The sequence below is a fragment of the Hyaena hyaena genome, unplaced genomic scaffold, assembly GCF_003009895.1.
Source record: "Hyaena hyaena isolate Hyena2069 unplaced genomic scaffold, ASM300989v1 scaffold_664, whole genome shotgun sequence".
NCBI classification, from domain to species: Eukaryota; Metazoa; Chordata; class Mammalia; order Carnivora; family Hyaenidae; genus Hyaena; species Hyaena hyaena.
The window spans coordinates 875,986-888,936 of NW_024081298.1; the positions used below are offsets into that span (position 1 = coordinate 875,986).

Consider the following 12,951-nt stretch of genomic DNA (forward strand, 5'->3'; position numbering starts at 1 on the left):
CTAACACCCACAACTTACCACTGAGTGCTAATTAGGAAAGTAAAGAATGGGGTGCCTGGGTGGCTCAGTCAGTGAAGCAACTGACTTCGGTTCAGGTCATGATCTCACAGTTTATGGGTTCAAGCTATTAGCCCAGAGCCTGGAGCCTGCTTCGGATTTTATGTCCCTCTCTCTCTCTCTGCCTCTCCCCTGCTCCTGCTCTGTCTCTCTTTGTCTCTCAAAAAATGAATAAACATTAAAAAAAAATTTTTTTTTAAAAAAGCAAAGAAAACCCTGGTTTTCTCTCATTTGGCAGAGAGAAACAAAACAAGAATACAAGCAACTCCAGAAAAAGAAATGGGGAACAAGCAACAAAAATATTCAGTTCTGTCCTTCTTGTGCTTGAGTTGTTATAGTACTTGGTACCAGGGTAATTATTCTCAAAATTGCTTTCTAAAAACTACAAAACAAAACAAAATAAGGTTATGGACATCTATGTGGGTACAGAACTTCCATAGGAAATGAATTAAAATAGCAAAGTAAATTTCAAGAATATGACTGGGATATAGCAAAGCCTGAGATTCAATTACTCACAAATCAATAGATGCTTCCTGAAAATAGAATACTAATCTTACACAGGGTCACCTGAGAAAACAGAATAAATCATTCTACTCCAAACATTTTTTACTGGTATATATTTTCTTACTTTCTCAGCAATATAATTAAATACTTGAAGCTCATGTTTAATATAATGAACATTCAAAGGCTATTGTCTTCAAATATAAATTCAGATATAGGAAGAATGTTTCACATTCTTTTACAGAAAAGAAACAAGTGATGTCATTCCTCATGTATAAGAGAAGCAGGACAGCAGAGCAGGTCCTGAGCCCTGGAGACAGAGTCCTAGGTTTGAATCATGGCTCTGCCATTACCTAGTCCTGTGACTGTGGGAAGTACTTCTCATGCCTGTTTCTAACAGCATAAAAATTAGTATAATAATAGAATTAATCTCACAGGACTGTGGTGAAGAATAAATGATGTATATATGAAAAATCTAGAAAACAGTAAATGTACATTGCTATTAATATTATTATCTATTATCATTAACTATTAGTCAATGCGAGGGGTGGATTTCATCTTCCCATGATATTATAAAAGTGAATTCCTTGAACAGGAATTCCTTAGCAGGCATAGGAAATGAAAAACACAAAACTGATCAGACAACCATGGGAGATAGGGTGCCTGGGTGGCTCAATCAGTTAAGCATCTGACTCCTGATTTCAGCTCAGGTCATAATCTCACAATCGTGAGATGCAGCCCCACTCAGTGCTGGGTGTGGAACCTGCTCGAGATTCTCTCTCCCGCTTCTCCTGTCCTCCCCCCACTTGTGTTTGTGCATGCTTCTTTCTCAAAACAAATAAATAAAAATAAAAATAATATAGATATTATAGATATATTATAGGTATACAACATATATTTTAAAAATACAAAATAACAAGCAGATAAAGCTACGGCCACATAAAAAAAACTTAATATTTATCACAGCCTCTGCATCAGTAAACCAAGAGGTGTTTTTTCATGGGGAACAGCTTGCCTTCTCCTAAGATTTGGTAAAAGCTTTCTCCTTCAATAACTTCTGACCTTAAAGGGAAGTCCTTATTCCTGAATAACCACTTAGATACAGCAAAGCATCAGGATAATCTACTGATGTTGGAAGAAGGTAAAAATATTTAAGAAGAATTTTTTACTTTAAAAGATTTTTAAAAATGAACCAAATCTTACCCTCTGATCCCCAAATGTTTCAGTTTTGAACCATGACTGGTTCTGAGATAACTTCAAAAATTCATCCCTATGGGGCTTTTTGAAACATTTTTTTTGGACTAGGCAATTACATAGTTAAGAAAGAGCTAGAGATACTGTAAGGAGGAAAACAAGTCTTGCATCATGAGCACATGACAATGTGATTTGCTTCCTACAAAACATGCAGTAAGACCAAATACAAAAGATCCAAACTGAAAGGTCAAAAATTATGGGGACAGATACTAAGAAGGTAAGGAGTTAAAATGGAAGGGAGAGAAGACAGACCATTATAAATTATTTCAGCTCTCTAGAGGGGTAAAAAAGAACTAAGTACCCAAATTTTTATTTTAAAAATCCAAAATAACTTAAAAGAAAAAAAAAATGAATGTGTCCTTTCTTCCCTATATGTTTTAGAATCCTTCTTTAACTCACATTCTACTTCAGCATATAGACATATTCACAACTATCCTCATTCCATCAAAAAAATACTGGATCTTTACTTTCCAAAGATAATTCTAGGCTAGGCTTTTTGAGGTTCCTCCCCCACCACACACAAAGAAAATAATAAAACAGCTTGAGAGATTGTACTTCAGACTTCCTCCCATTTCCTCTCCTTTTTCTATATCATTTATTGTATAACACTTCCAAATTACAAACTCCTAAGGAGAGCAGAGGCCTTCTTCTTTTTCATTTGAAAAAACACACAGAAAAATGTGCTCAGGCAATGTAAAGCTGACACCAAATTAGGAGCAAAATGTATGTGAACAGGAGACTTCCTCTTAATTCCACATTTCCCTCAACTTAGGCATAGATCCTTCTACACACAGGAGTTTAGCTTGTGGGGTGGGTGGAGGAGGGGCAGAGGGAGGGGGAAATAGAGGATCCAAAGCACGCTTTGCACTGACAGCAGAGAGCCTGACGCAGGGCTTGAACTCATGAACCGTGAGATCATGACCTGAGCTGAAGTTGGATGCTTAACCAACTGAGCCACCCAGGTGCCCTGGAGTTTAGCTTTTTTAGGGTTTAGCTTTCTTAGGATGCTCCTAAGAGGCCACAGTCAACTCACAACGAGATCAATACACCTGATGGTGCCTTATTAGCAGAGATCTTCATAAAACAGGAGCACAGGACAATCCTACCACAGGTAAGATGACGAACATGACATGTCCTCTGTAAGACTGTAAAGGGAATGGACATCCCTTCTCCTACTCCTTTCCCCCAGGTCAAAACAGAACAAAAAGGGTGGGGGGGGGTGGCGGCTAGCGGTAAAAGTTTAAAAAGAAAATGAAAAGTTGACATCCTTGTACATCCTTGTTACAGATACATTACACCACATACATATGTACTTGGTGACTACAAAAAAGCTCTTGAGACCTACAGCAAAAACAGCACACTTACTTCTCCAACCCCTCCTTCCCGTTCTTAGCCAATAATTTAAGCAATGGCTCTAAACTGATATCCTTTTATGCAAACTCTATTCTCCCTTTCAAAAAAAAGCCAATATGCTAATGAGCTGTGTAATCAACTAAACAGGAAGGGTTATACGTTATCATTAGCAGAACATTGTTTTGTTTATATTCTAATCTTCAAAAATTCAGAGGCAAAAATGACTTAAGGCCATTGCTTGAAACAATGAATGGAAGCTAACATAAATTTAGGTTTTACTTACGATGTGCCAGTGCAGTGTTAAAGACTTTGCAAACATTATCTTGTTTAACCCTTTTATTACTTTTATTAAATACTATTAATGCACTCAGTTTATAGATGGGAAATAAGAAGAGAAATTAAGAAACCTGTACTAGGACAAAGAGCTGTAAGCAATGAAATCATAACTGAAACCTGGAAATATGACTAATTTGGTACCTTAACCAAAACATGTACTACACTGCAGTTCTCACTCATATCTACTTTTAATCTTTATACAATATTTTTAACCACACTATCAATGAATATCAATACATAATTTGTCCTCAAAACAATAGCCAAATAAAGGATACTTGGGGTCAAAAACAACTCAAAGATGGAAATCATAGAAACCTCTAGCTCTATAGTCAATAAACCAAAAGACTAAGGGGAAAAAAGGTATCCCAAAAGGGGAGATAAAGTGTGATAGAAATTATTTCTATTTTGGGGCTCCTGGGTGGCTTAGTCGGTTAAGCGTCCGACTTTCGCCTGGGTCATGATCTCGCGGTTCCTGGATTCGAGCCCCGCGTCGGGCTCTATGCTGACTGCCAGCTCAGAGCCTGGAGCCTGTTTCAGTCTGTGACTCCCTCTCTCTCTGACCCTCCCCTGCTCACGCTCGCTCTCTCTCTCTCTCTCTCTCTCTCTCTCTCTCCTAGAAATAAATACAAAACATTAAAAATAAAATAAAATAAAATGACACAATTGCTTACTATTTAAAAAAAAAAAAAAGAAATTATTTCTATTTCTGCGGTGCCTGGGTGGCTCATGTGGTTAAACATCCAACTCTTGATTTCAGCTCAGGTCATGATCTCACAGCTAGTGAGATGGAGTCCCACATTTGTTCTGTCACTGCAGAGTCAGGCGAAATCATCTTTCTCCCTCTCTCCGCCCCTCTTCAACTTTTGCCTGAATACACTCTTTTTCAAAATAAACAAACTTAAAAAATTTATATAAAAATGATTTCTAAGTCCCAAACTTTAGATATTTCTTGAAATAAAGGATAACTGAATTAAGTCCCAATGGTCTAATGTGTAAAGCTATTTTAATTTTCAACTTGCATTTTTTTCTAATTATAAAAAAAATGAAAATCAGTAATTAAAGTTTCACGTTAAATATATCTGAATTTTTCAAACTATATGGAGTTCCATTCCTTGAGCTTTTTAAACTCTCTCAATATATGTTTCAGGGCACCTGGGTGTCTCAGTCAGTTAAGTGTCTGACTTTTTTTTTTTTTTTAATAGTTTATTGTCAAATTGGTTTCCATATAACACCCAGTGTTCATCCCCACAAGTGCCCTCCTCCATGCCCATCTCTCCCCTCCCCCCCCACATCCATCAGTCCTCAGTTTGTTTCTCAGCTTTCAAGAGTCTCTCATGGTTTGCCTCTCTCCCTCTCCCCCACCATTTCCCCCCTTATTCTCCCCCATGCTCCTCAGTTAAGTTCCTCCTAATCCTCCTATACGTGCAAACATATGATATTTGTCCTTCTCTGCCTGACTTATTTCACTCAGCATAACACCCTCAAGGTCCATCCATGTTGCTACACATGGCCAGATTTCATGGTTTCTCATTGCCATGTCATATTCCATGGTATAGATAAACCACATCTTCTTGATCCATTCATCAGTTGATGGACACTTAAGCTCTTTCCATGTTTTAGCTATTGTTGAGAGTGCTGCTATGAACATTGGGGTACATGTGCTCCTATGCATCAGCATTTCTGTATCCCTTGGGTAAATTCCTAGCAGTGCTATTGCTGGGTCATAAGGGAGTTCTATTGTTAGTTTCCTGAGGAACCTCCACACTGTTTTCCAGAGGGGCTGTACCAGTTTACATTCCCACCAACAGTGTAGGAGGGTGCCCGTTTCTCCACATCCTCGCCAGCATCTAGAGTTCTCTGATTTGCTCATTTTAGCCACTCTGACTGGCGTGAGGTGGTATCTCAGTGTGGTTTTGATTTGTATTTCCCTGATGAGGAGGGATGCTGAGCATCGTTTCATGTGTCTGTTGGCCATCTGGATGTCCTCTTTGGAGAAGTGTCTGTTCATGTCTTCTGCCCATTTCTTCACTGGGTTGTTTGTTTTTCGGGCGTGTAGTTTGGTGAGTTCCTTATAGATTCTGGATATTAACCCTTTATCTGATATGTCATTTGCAACTATCTTTTCCCATTCCGTTGGTTGCCTATTAATTTTCTGGGTTGTTTCCTTGGCTGTGCAGAAGCTTTTAATCTTGATGAGGTCCCAACAGTTTATTTTTGCTCTTGATTCCCTTGCTTTTGGGGATGTGTCAAGTAAGAAGTTGCTGCGGTGGAGGTCAAGGAGGTTGTTTCCTGCTTTCTCCTCTAGGGTGTTGATAGTTTCCTGTCTCACGTTCAGGTCCTTTATCCATTTTGAGTTGATTTTTGTGCATGGTGTGAGAAAATGATCTAGTTTCATTCTTCTGCATGTTGCTGTCCAGTTCTCCCAACACCATCTGTTAAAAAGGCTGTCTTTTTTCCATTGGATATTCTTTCCTGCTTTGTCAAAGATCAGTTGGCTGTATACTTTTGGGTCCACTTCTGAGTTCTCAATTCTGTTCCATTGGTCTATGTGTCTGTTTTTGTGCCAATACCATACTGTCTTGAGGATGACAGCTTTGTAGTAGAGGCTGAAGTCTGGGATGGTGATACCTCCCGTTTTGGTTTTATTTTTCAGTATTACTTTGGCTATTCGGGGTCTTTTGTGGTTCCATACAAATTTTTGGATAGTTTGTTCTAGTTTTGAGAAGTATGCTGGTGCAATTTTGATTGGAATTGCATTGAATGTGTAGAGTGCTTTAGGTAGTAATGACATCTTAACTATATTTATTCTTCCTATCCATGAGCATGGAATGTTTTTCCATTTCTTTGTGTCTTCTTCAATTTCCTTCATAAGTTTTCTATAGTTTTCATCATACAGATCTCTTGTATCCTTGGTTAGGTTTATTCCGAGGTATTTTATGGTTTTTTGTGCAATTGTGAATGGGATCAGTTTCTTGATTTCTCTTTCTGTTGCTTCATTATTGGTGTATAAAAATGCAACCGATTTCTGTACGTTGATTTTGTACCCTGCAACTTGGCTGAATTCTTGGATCAGTTCTAGTAGGCTTCTGGTGGAGTCTGTCGGGTTTTCTATGTAGAGTATCATGTCATCTGCGAAGAGTGAAAGTTTGACTTCCTCTTTGCCAATTCTGATGCCTTTGATTTCCTTTTGTTGTCTGATGGCTGATGCTAGGACTTCCAGCACTATGTTAAACAACAGTGGTGAGAGTGGACATCCCTGTCGTGTTCCTGATCTCAGGGGGAAAGCTCTCAGTTTTTCCCCGTTGAGGATGATGTTAGCTGAAGGCTTCTCATAGATGGCTTTGATGATGTTTAAGTAGGTTCCTTCTATCCCAACTTTCTCGAGAGTCTTTATTAAGAAGGGATGCTGTATTTTGTCAAATGCTTTTTCTGCATCTATTGACAGGATCATATGGTTTTTATCTTTTCTTTTATTGATATGATGGATCACATTGATTGATTTGCGAATGTTGAACCAGCCCTGTAACCCAGGAATGAATCCCACTTGATCTTGGTGGATGATTCTTTTGATATGCTGCTGGATTCGATTTGCAAGGATCTTGTTGAGAATTTTTGCATCCGTATTCATCAAGGATATTGGCCTATAGTTCTCTTTTTTTGCTGGATCTCTGTCTGGCTTGGGAATCAGAGTGATGCTGGCTTCATAAAATGAGTCCGGGAGTTTTCCTTCGACTTCTATTTTTTGGAATAGCTTGAGAAGAATTGGGATTAATTCTGTTTTAAATGTCTGGTAGAATTCCCCAGGGAAACCATCAGGTCCAGGGCTCTTATTTGTTGGGAGATTTTTGATCACTGATTCGATTTCTTCACTCGTTATGGGTCTGTTCAGGTTTTCTATTTCTTCCCGTGTGAATTTTGGTAGTGAGTGTGTGTTTAGGAATTTGTCCATTTCTTCTAAGTTGTCCAATTTGTTGGCATATAATTTTTCATAGTATTCCCTGATAATTGCTTGTATTTCTGAGGGGTTGGTTGTAATAAGTCCATTTTCATTCATAATTTTGTCTATTTGGGTGCTCTCTCTTTTCTTTTTGATAAGCCTGGCTAGAGGTTTGTCAATTTTGTTTACTTTTTCAAAAAACCAACTCTTGGTTTCATTGATCTGTTCAATTGTTTCTTTGGTCTCTATGTTGTTTATTTCTGCTCTAATTTTTACTATTTCTCTTCTTCTACTGGGTTTAGGGCGTTCTTGTTGCTCTGCCTCTAGCTCCTTTAGGTGAGCTGTTAGATTTTGGACTTGTGCTTTTTCTAATCTCTTGAAATAGGCCTGGAGAGCAATGTACTTTCCTCTTAGGACTGCCTTGGCCGCATCCCATAGATTTTGAATTGTTGTGTTTTCATTTTCATTTGTTTCCATATATTTTTTAATTTCCTCTCTAATTGCCTGATTGGCCCATTCATTCTTTAGAAGGGTGTTCTTTAACCTCCATGTTTTTGGCGGTTTTCCAGACTTCTTCCTGTAATTGATTTCAAGTTTCAAAGCATTGTGATCTGACAGTGTGCATGGTATGATCTCTATTCTTTTATATTTATTGAGGGCTGCTTTATGTCCCAGTATGTGATCTATCTTGGAGAATGTGCCATGCGCACTTGAGAAGAAAGTAAATTCCCTGGCCTCAGGATGTAAAGTTCTAAATATATCCGTCAGATCCATCTGGTCCAATGTGTCTTTCAAGTCCATTATTTCTTTAGTGATTTTCTGTCTGGTTGACCTATCCATTGCTGTAAGCGGAGTATTAAAGTCCCCTGCTATTAGCACATTCTTATCTATAAGCTTGTTTCTGTTTGTGATTAATTGTTTTAGATATTTAGGTGCTCCCATATTCGGTGCGTAGACATTTATGATTGTTAGTTCTTCCTGATGGATGGACCCTGTAATTATTATGTAGTGCCCTTCTTCATCTCTTGTGATTGTCTTTAATTTAAAGTCCAGTTTGTCTGATATAAGTATCGCTACTCCGGCTTTCTTTTGATTTCCTGTAGCATGATATATATTTCTCCATCCCCTTACTTTTAATCTGAAGGTATCTTCCCGTCTAAAATGAGTTTCTTGTAGACAGCATATTGATGGATTTTGTTTTTTAATCCATTCTGCTACCCTATGTCTTTTGATTGGAGCATTCAGCCCATTTACATTCAGTGTTATTATTGAAATATGTGGGTTTAGAGTCTTTGTATCTTTTGTAGGGTTCATGTTTGTGGTGGTGTCTCTGGTATCTTTGTTCCTTGCAACCTTTCCTTCAGAGCATCCCCCTCAGGATTTCTTGTAGGGCTGGCTTCGTGGTGACAAATTCTTTCAATTTCTGTTTATTTGGAAAGGTTTTTATCTCTCCTTCTATTTTGAATGACAGGCTTGCTGGATAGAGGATTCTTGGCTGCATATTTTTACCGTTCATCACATTGAAGATTTCCTGCCATTCCTTTCTAGCCTGCCAAGTTTCAGTAGATAGGTCTGTCACCACTCTGATAGGTTTCCCTTTGTATGTTAGGGCCCTTTTCTCCCTAGCTGCTTTCAAAATTCTCTCTTTGTCCTTGTATTTGGCCATTTTCACTATGATATGTCGTGCAGAAGATCGATTCAGGTTACGTCTGAGGGGAGTCCTCTGAGCCTCTTGTACTTCCACATTTACTTCCTTCCCCAGGTCGGGGAAGTTCTCTGCTATAATTTGTTCCAGGACTCCTTCAGCACCTTTCCCTCTCTCTTCCTCTTCTGGGATTCCTATGATACGGATATTGTTGCGTTTGACCGTATCGCTGAGCTCTCGAATTCTTCTTTCCTGTTCCTGGATCAGTTTGTCTCTTTTTTTGTCAGCTTCTTGTTTTTCTATAATGGTGTCTTCTAGATCACTTATTCTCCTTTCTGCCTCTTCAATCCGTGCACTGGAGGCCTCTAATTTATTATGTACCTCATTTATCGCATTTTTTAATTCTTCATGCCTATTTTTATTTTCCATCCTGTCTGTAGCCATAGTTTCTTTGATGCCCCCTATGTTTTTTTCAAGCCCAGCTATTAATTTCACCATTATTATTCTAAAATCTTGTTCAGTAATGCTGCTGATATCTGTTTTGAGCAGTTCATTAGCTGTCATTTCTTCTTGCAGTTTCTTTGGAGGAGAGCTCTTTCGTTTCATCATTTTAGTTAGCTTTCCGGCTCTTGTTGGTTTTAATGACGTGTTATGCTCTCTGCACCTATGAGCACTGCTGTATCCAAGAAGACTCTTTGACTGTCCAGGGCCTATCTTTTCAGAGATTGTTTTTTGAATGGTATCTCTTGGTCTCTCTTGTTGGGACCTTGGTTATTTTATTCGTAGTGATATTTGGGACTCTCCACCTTGTGTACTCTGGCTTGTGTCTTGAGGTAGCCGTTAGAAGGCTTGCTCAGTGGATTCTGCGTCCTTTTTCTCCCAATCTCTCAGGTTTTGTAAGGTTTCCAATGGCTTCCGATCTTTTCTGTGTGATGGATGGGTGCGAGTTCAAGTACGGAGCTTCTTACCTCTCTGCCATCCTGCCCCTCCCCCCAAGTGTCTGACTCTTGATTTTGGCTGAGGTCATGATCTCATGGTTCATGTAGCCATGTATGAGAGAACTAATACATATACTTAATTCAAATAAACATTTTAAAACATTTTTATTAATTTTTGAGAGACAGAAAGAGACAGAGTGAGAGCAGAGAAGGGGCAGAGAGACAGAGAGACACAAAATCGACAGCAGGCTCCAGGCTCTGAGCTGTCAGCACGGAGCCCGACACGGGGCTTGAACCCATAAACCATGAGATCATTACTGAGCTGAAGTCGGAGGCTTGCCTAACCGATTGAGCCCCCCAGGCACCCCTCAAAAAAACTTTTATTAGTAGTCCCAAAATTAACCTTAATGGAGTGCTCAAGTAGACAGCCAAAGCTACTAAGTCTTAATTTTGGGGAAAAAAAAATGACATTAGTGGTATCAGAAATATCTTAGGCCACAGATTTTAAGTTAGCTGGAACTCCAGCAATCCTATAATTTAATCCACTCATTTCAAAAAGTGATGCTGATGTACCAAGAGCTTTTTTGAACACTTAACATACAGTAAGTATTAAGGTTTTCCGCACAAAAACCCTGTGAGGTATCACTATCATCAATTCCATTTTTAAGATGAAGAAGATTGATATCTTGAAGTTTAGGTCACGTAGCTGGTAAGTGCGTGTAAACTGAGGTGCACAAAGAATAAGTGATTTAAGCAAAATCAGTTAATAGTTGAGCTGGGACTAAACCTAATGGTCCTTTCCCTTACCTTCAAGTCTTGTTTTCAGAAAGTTAAATATAAAAGCTTTCCTTCTACTTACTGTATTAAATTTTGTAACACTGCAACCTTAGAAATACATATGTGTGGGGCACCTGGGTAGCTCAGTTGGTTAAGCCTCCAACTTCAGCTCTTGGTTTCGGTTCAGGTCATGATCTCAAGAGTTTGCGAGTTCGAGCCCCGACTTGGGATTTTCTCTCTCCCTCTCTCTCTCTGACCCACCCCTGCTTGAGCGTGTACAATGGCGTGCACTTTCTCTCTCTCTCAAAATAAATAAACTTAAAAAAAAGAAAAATATATACGTGATTATCTATTTGCCTTCCTCTAAGTATACAAACATGGGTTACTCATTTTCTTCCTCTCCCTGAACCTTAAAACACTGCCTTTCAATCCCTAATGTTTTTCTTTCACCTATGTTATCATTTTTATATACTAGAACTCAAGTTTTCACTTCTACACAGTTTGGGAAATACAGCTTAATGTTTGATCCCAACTAAAATACAAATACTACTAGAAAGGGTAACTCTCTATTATTAGCCATGTGTGCTGGTAACCCTCTATTATTAGCCATGTGTACTGTAGTAGGAATAAATCAAATCCTTTTATCTTTTTCAGACAACAGGCTTTGAAACAAAAATGGTGAGACAGCCATTACCAATTTTTAAAATGACCCTGCCCCAAAGCACAACTTGCTCAGAGGCGCCTGACTGAAGAATCAGAGTCTGTTCTGGGAAAGCTGGGATAGGGGACTTACACATCCATTAGCATTTCTTTGAGAGTCTTAAGTATAATATACAGAGTATAGGGAAGTGGTGAAAACCATGCCCCCCATGACAAGGAGTGGAAACATGAAGAAACCCAGCTCTCCAAAAATAGTGAGACAGATGCACAGGAGAGGCACCACACGGACAGCATGAGGGAAACCTGACTACCTTTGGGTTCTGGGTTCTGGGTTCTTCTTGTACAGCCCAGTTCCATTCCCATGTCCTCAGATCTTCTGGTGTCTCCTGGGATATGTCCAAAAGCCTGTTAACTTCCCCTTTCTGTTTAAGCTACTTGAATTGTGTCAAGTGCAATCAATAGAGAACTAACATGGTCAAAAAGGTACCCCCTTTTAAAGCTGAAGAACTACTAACCTCACGTAAAAAAAAAAAAAAAAAAAAAAATTCAGTAAAAATAAAGCAAAGTAAAATACTAAAACTAAGGCAACCAGATAGCAAAAATATTCAAGTCCCTCACAATGTAGCTCATCATTTAAACTAATCACTCCAAGAAACTAACAATACAATAGGTTAAAGAGTTCCAAAGCCTGTACTTACAACTAGATTTTTCTAGGGGGAAAAAAGATAATGACGTTTTAAAAACATGATTTTATTCTATGTAGGTACCTACAAAAAAAGTAATAATGCTTTAAAGCCATATTGAAACTGAAGATAATTTATTCTAATATATCCTTTTGGCGGGGGGGGGGGGGGGCAGAAAATAAAAGCCACTCAGGAAAGCAGGTTTGCCTAAGCATACCCAGCCATCAGTGGGAAAGAAGGCTTGAACCCCAGCTCTTCTGAGGCAGAGTTCAGTGGGTTTGCTACAATACAATGATGCAAGAAAGACTATCATGATTCTTGCTCTTAGCTCCTTGTTCAACAGATATAACGATCCTGAAACTGACCTGATTCTCCGTTCTGGGCTGGCATGAACCTGCGTAGAAACAATAGGAATGGCAGGCACTTTCTTCCTGAAGCAGATGTGGAGAAGTATTATACCTGTGATGTAAGAAAACAAAACAAAACAACAATTTATTTTCAGAATATGTTTTGGCATAACGAGTCGTTCATTTTCTACTGATTCCCCCTTTATCTCCTTATTTATGGCCAATGGTTTAACAGTGGAACACATGACAATGATTTATTTAAGGCAGATAAAATCTGCTATCTAAAATCCACAATGAACATAGTCATTTAAATCTGGTCTCTATAAACCATCTACTAAGACCAGAAAAAGTTATGCAAAGAATCAATGACAACACAGTTACTTAGTGGCAGGGCCAGGTTCAGAACCTAACCCTTCCCCATTTCCAGTCCAGTGTTCATTTGTACATCATAGATCACATTATT

At 38.7% G+C, this 12,951-nt stretch overlaps 1 protein-coding gene across 4 annotated transcripts in view; it reads right to left on the reverse strand.

Annotated features, from left to right (window-relative positions):
* WDFY3 (WD repeat and FYVE domain containing 3) overlaps window positions 1–12,587 on the reverse strand; it is a 240,653-nt gene extending 228,066 nt beyond the window's left edge. For all 4 annotated transcript variants that reach the window (XM_039217080.1, XM_039217078.1, XM_039217079.1 and 1 more), the window contains exon 1: window positions 12,507–12,587. The gene's annotated coding sequence lies outside the window, so the exon portion shown is untranslated. The remainder of the gene's footprint in view (window positions 1–12,506) is intronic.
* Window positions 12,588–12,951: the final 364 nt, after the last annotated feature.